This window comes from Pseudonaja textilis, chromosome 1 (assembly GCF_049901715.1).
Source record: "Pseudonaja textilis isolate UNSWEBS1 chromosome 1, rPseTex1.2, whole genome shotgun sequence".
In the NCBI taxonomy this organism is placed as follows: domain Eukaryota; kingdom Metazoa; phylum Chordata; class Lepidosauria; order Squamata; family Elapidae; genus Pseudonaja; species Pseudonaja textilis.
In genome coordinates this window covers 88,734,136-88,740,104 of record NC_141990.1, presented here as the reverse complement: position 1 = coordinate 88,740,104, position 5,969 = coordinate 88,734,136, and positions in this window count along the sequence as shown.

The window sequence follows — 5,969 nt, the reverse complement described above, 5'->3', positions numbered from 1 at the left end:
GTGAATCCCACCACTGGGCTTGTCCCCCAGTCATAAGGCCTATGAGATCAAGTCTGTATGTTTATCTAATGGCCAGTAGCCAAACAGCTGAGCTTAACAAGAAACAAGTCACCTTTCTAGGCTGGGGTGAAATGAAAAGAGAATAGCAGGAACATTATTTTTGAATCAATAAGTTGCTCATTTTTGTGACCACAGGTAGTCCTTGACTTACAATCAGTTATATAATGATTGTTTGTTATAATGAAAAAGGTGTCATCCCCTTATGACTGTTACAGTGCCCCTGCAGGCACATGATCAAAATTTGGGCACTTGGCAACCAAGATGACTTTATAATATAGTCACCAGATTTTCATTTGTGGCCTTCCCAGCCACCTTCTGACAAGCAAAATCAATGTGAGAAACCAGATTTTTTAATGTCTGAATGATTTGTTTAATAACCATGGCAAAAAGATTGTAAAATCAAATGTGACTCACTTAAGGACTGCATTGTCTAGTCATGGTAATTCCAGTCCCAACTGCAATCTATACTTCCCTAAGTAAATATCCATTTTCCTCCCATATTAAAGCGATAGTCACTGATCATTTTAAATTCACATTCAGGGAATTGCAGCATCATTTCTAGCAAAGATCCCAGTAGGGAAAGAAGTACTTTACATTTTGAAGATTTTGCTGTGTAGCTTTCCATTTTAATTACCCAGTATTTTCCAATAGAGTCTCTGTAAACTTATGTAGAATTGGTGCTTGTATTCTAGAACTTACACAATCAAAAAGGGAATGGAACTTCTTTTGTGTACAATGGTAAAGGTAAATATGCAAGAATAATAAAACATACATTTGATATTTTAAAGGTCTCCATACCTGCCAGATCCTTGGGGGAAGTTCAGATTAAATCTACATGTCAACACCATGATTTTTCCATTGTTTCCTCTTTCAAACTAGCCTTCTGCAGATATGACTATTAAAATGCATTTTTCTGAGAATTTGTTCACAAAAATATATATTTGGAGAACTAATTATGAATTAAGGTTGCGTGGATTAATGGGAAACTATTTTGTTATCACACTACATGTAGATGGGAATGATTTTGCTTCATCTAATTTCTCAATGGTTTTTTAAAAAAGTTCTAGCATATCCATAATTGTAATTCAATAAGCTTTTTATAAGTTTTTTATCATTCATGTTTTTGTATCGTCCATGTATAGTCAGTTTCACCATAGGTGATGCAAGTCAGGAAAAAGTTAAAACATTTGGTTAAATAATGAAAATAGGATAAAGAAACTAGAGATAAGACAAGGGTGGTTTTAACTAGCTCTTAAGCAAATTAAGTAGTGGGGAATGGAGGAAAAAGAAAGTCACTTTTGAATACCCAAAGAATTAGTTCAAAAGCTTCTAAAAACTCCAAGTCTGACAGGATAGAAGAAGGAATGGATGGATATTTACAACCAATGGATCAGGGACACAAAGATTCACAGACACACACACACAAACACATGTGATCTGTTGGGATTGCGCTTCTTGCAACTTGAGAGTTGCGAAGAATTCAGGTGCATTGGTTGTTGAGAACTTTACACTTTCATTGTATTGAATAAAGTATTATGAGGATTTAAAAAATATGTATAAAATAAGGCCCAGGGATGCCTTATAGAAGCTTCATCATCTTTAAAATGCCTTGTTTGTCTCCCGCCATAGTGAGTCATTTAAGGCACCACCTTTGCTAGCAGAATTAAAATGTGCATAAAGAGATTTAATGAAATACAGTAGCCAACCCGCTGATAAAGAAGATAATTAAGGCTTTAGAGCAAGAAATCTTTTTTTTAAGTAAAATGTTTAATTTTGCTTCATTGTTTGGAAAGAAATCAGGCAAGCATAGGGCCTGTGAAATGGGTAATCATGAATGCACATAAAAAGTTGGAAGGGTAGAAGGCTGAGGAAAGTGGAGTTTCCATTGGTATATCAAGAAAGATGAATAGACTCTGCATTGGATAGAACTATCAAGAGTTAATCAAGAGCTATCAAGAGAAGACTCAGAATGTGTTGATAAATTAGAGGTAATATAATGATTTTTCATGGGCTCATTAAGGATTCAGAGACAGTTATGTAAACAATTGCCTCCAGACAAATTGGTTCTAAACTGGGAAATCTTCAGTTGCTGAATTTTTCTTAATATACATTGTATATCTGCAGCTTATTTTAATAAGGGGATATTTATTTATTTCATGCCTTTATTATTTTTACAAATAACTCAAAGTGGCAAACATATACAGTATACCTTCCTCCCAGGGGTGGGATTCTTCCACTTCGCACCTATTCACTAGAAGAATGTTAACATTCTAAGCAGTTCGGAGAACTGGTTGTTAGAAGAAATTACTGGCCTAATTCTGTAAGGAAGGCAGGAAGGAAACATTCTGGTGTTGCTTACAGAAACTGCCTCTCCGTTACCCCTTATTACAATCTTGGCAGGACTACACTTCCTGTCTCAAGAACGTCTCTGGAGTTTTTTTCCCCTCCTTTGCTGGTACTTTGCTTGTGTGGAGTGACCATTCAAAGTTACAATGGCACTAAAAAAAAGTGACTTATGACCATTTTTCACACTTACGACTGTTGCAGCATCCCCACAGTCATGAGAGGCCAGGTGAGGAGATGCATGCCTTGATGTAAATGATGCGTGCCTCAATGTGCTTGGCCACGCCCAGCCAATAACATGACCACCAAGCTACATCCACCCAGTCACATGACCTCCAAGCCATGCCCACCAACTAAGCCACGCCCACAGAACCAGTTGTTAAAAAAATTGAATCCCACCCTTGCTTTCTCCTCCTTCCCCCACAACAACAACCCTGTGAAGTGGATTGAGAGAGTCATCCAACTTTCATGGCTAAGGCAGGATTTGAACTCACATCTCCTGCTTTTAGTCTGGTGCCTTACCACTAGACCAAAATGTCTCTCAAATATGAAAAGCATCCTGCTTATAGAGCAGTGGTAGTGAACGTATGGCATGCGTGCCAGAGGTGGCACGCAGAGCCCTCTCTGTGGGCACATGAGCCGTCACCCCAGCTCAGCTCTGCCCTGCATGCGCACACGCCGCCCACTGGCAAGTTGGTCTTCAGGTCTCTGCCATGCATGTGTGAGGGTTGCACGTGCCTGTGTGGGAGTGGGGTGCATTCATGGGGCCACACGTGCATGTGGATGACTGCGTGCATGCACAGAGGGTGCGGTACATGTGCGGGGATGTGTGTGCATGCATGGGCATGCCTGTGTGGCATGCGCACACATTGCATTTTGGGGGCTTGTGCACATGCGCACATTCACATGCATGCACATGCTTTGGGCACTCAGTGCTGAAAACGTTAGCCCATCACTGTTATAGAGTATAAGATCTGACCACAACTGATGGCCAATTAATACAAAAACTTCCATTTACATTTTAGACAAGGAAATTGAACAAACACAATCTGGGCTTCTGTCCTATTTATAAAATTCATTTTAAAAGCTATTGACTTTTTATTTTCTTAAAAATCCCAAAGACAACTTGCTTTTTCATTTGTTGTAAGATTTGTAGCCCTATTCCCTTATTCTTCCTTAAAAACATTCCTTTTCATCATAAACGTTTTCGCCTTCTTTTTGAACGAACATTTGGGAATAGAGAAAGGATGTGTGACTTATAACATTTGAGGAATATTGGTGAAAAATGTAGAGGCTGTCTAAATGTTGTCTTGAAGTATAACTTAATTGCTAAATTAGGAGAGATGTTTGATAATATGAAAACATTAAAGTGATTAGTCAACTTAGTATTCAAAATATTGGCAGATAGTGTATAAGAATGTGTATGTTTGTGTGTGTGTGTGTGTGTGTACATATGTTTCTATGTATGTACTCCTCATTCTCCTCCTCCTCCACTTCCTCTTCCTCTTCCTCTTCTTCTTCCTCTTCGTCTCCTCCGCCTCCTCCTTTTCAGAGCCAAGAACTCATTTCCTTTTCGCTTGATTTCGAGATTACACATAAGCTTTTTGAATAATTCTCCTAGAATCTTATTCTTACAATATTTTCCCTTAAACATATTGATAGGAATTTACCAAGAAGTTTCTTTCTTTCTGAAGTCTGTCAGTTGGATAGACAGACTGCTATCTGTACAGTACAGCTCAGAGACAGATGTAAAATACCGTATTTTTCAGACTATAAGATGCTCTGGACTATAAGACACATTAGCTTTAGAGGAGGAAAAGAAGAAAAAAAATCTGCCTCTGCCTCCCAGCAATTTGCTTCCTTGCAGCAAACAGCAAACAACATGGTCAGCTTCAGCACAGCCTGATTTAGCATGAAGAGCTGTTTGGCAGTTGGATCTGCCTCCCAGAATTGTTCCAGGCTGCAGGGATCACCACCGCAGCAATGATCAGCGGCGATAGGCGGCAGTGGCAGCGATTCCCATTGATTGGAACAGGCCAAAAACGGGATGCACAGAGGCCGAAAATGGGACATGTGGAGGCCAAAAATGAGGCGTGAGGAAGCGGTGATAGGCGGCGGCAGTGATGGGCGGCAATGGTGGTGATGGGCGGCCGTGATCCCCTCAGCCTGGAACAGCTGATGGGCAGTATTCCAGGAGGCCGATCCAACCTCCAATCAGCTGCTCGTGCTAAATCAGGCTGTGCTAAAGTTGACCAGGTTGTTTGTTGTTTGGTGCAAGGAGGCAAATTGCTGGGAGGCAGCAAGGTGGACATCTTTTTTCCAAGCTTGCATAGAAATCTAAATCAAAAAGGTCTAAAGCTCTTTTTCCAAACTAGTTTCAGGGGGCCCTAATTATTATCTACTTCCCATGTTGGCAGATAGATTGAAATATAGGGTATAGATTTTGATTAATTAAATGAGTAGCAGGAAGACAAAAGCTCCCATGGTATAATACAGTGTCTAAATATCTCTGGCATCTTCCCACAAGGCTGGAAAAAAAAATCTATCTAAAGCACTGTAAATAAACTACTAGTCTATATTGGCAGTATTGGCTTCATAATAGTAGCTTCCTATGTTTCTATAAACTGTAATAACCTTGACTTAGGTCATCCAAATTTTAGTTGCCTTTTATAGTGGTTTACACGAAGACAAAAATAGGGAACAACTGCTTTAAATCATGTTCATGTAGATATTATTTTGGGTGCTCTAAAGCACCATTTAATTTAGAGCTGTGTCTTCCAGTGAGGGAATAGAGATCAGATTTAAGGCCGTGCACTTCAAACATATAATTTGACATTCTTGTGAACTGTAATCAAGGATACAAGCACATGTGCAAGGAAAAACTCTATAACAACGTTTAGGGAACTATACAAGTAGCAGATAGGAAGGATAATTCAGTGACACGGATTTTGAGAAATCAGGAAGTGAGTCAACAAACATAATCCCTGGTTTATGAATCCTGTGATTGGGAAGAAGCCTGTTCCTGCAATTTAGTTATCGAACATCCAGGAATGCATGGATTAGAAATGCAGCGGACCAGTTGCGGATAAATGGGCACGGATCGTCTTGTCATTTCATCTTTCCCTTAAAGGTAACATTCACTTTCCTGCCTACACATTTTGAGTGTAATACCTCAAACAACCTATTTAGAGCAAGCCAGAGATGTTATACGTATTTTAGCAATAATTCTCATGCCTTGTTAGAGAAAAGTCAACCATAAACCATAACAGCCTACCACAATCAAAGAATGGTACTTTGGAGTTCATTATATTGATGATATGACAGAACATCATTATGAAGATACACAGGGAAATCAATAGGTTTGTCTGTTACTTCAGGCACTCTGGTCCATTAGACTCTATGGCCAACCGTGCCCTTCTACTTATGACAGACAATTGTAAATGTAAACAAGTATGATTGTGGACACAAACTAAAATAATCTAGGCTTAAAATGCTCTTGTTTAGCTTCATGAAAGTTGTGTGCTTGCTAGTCACTTGCTACAGCTAATATTGAAGCTATTGCTACC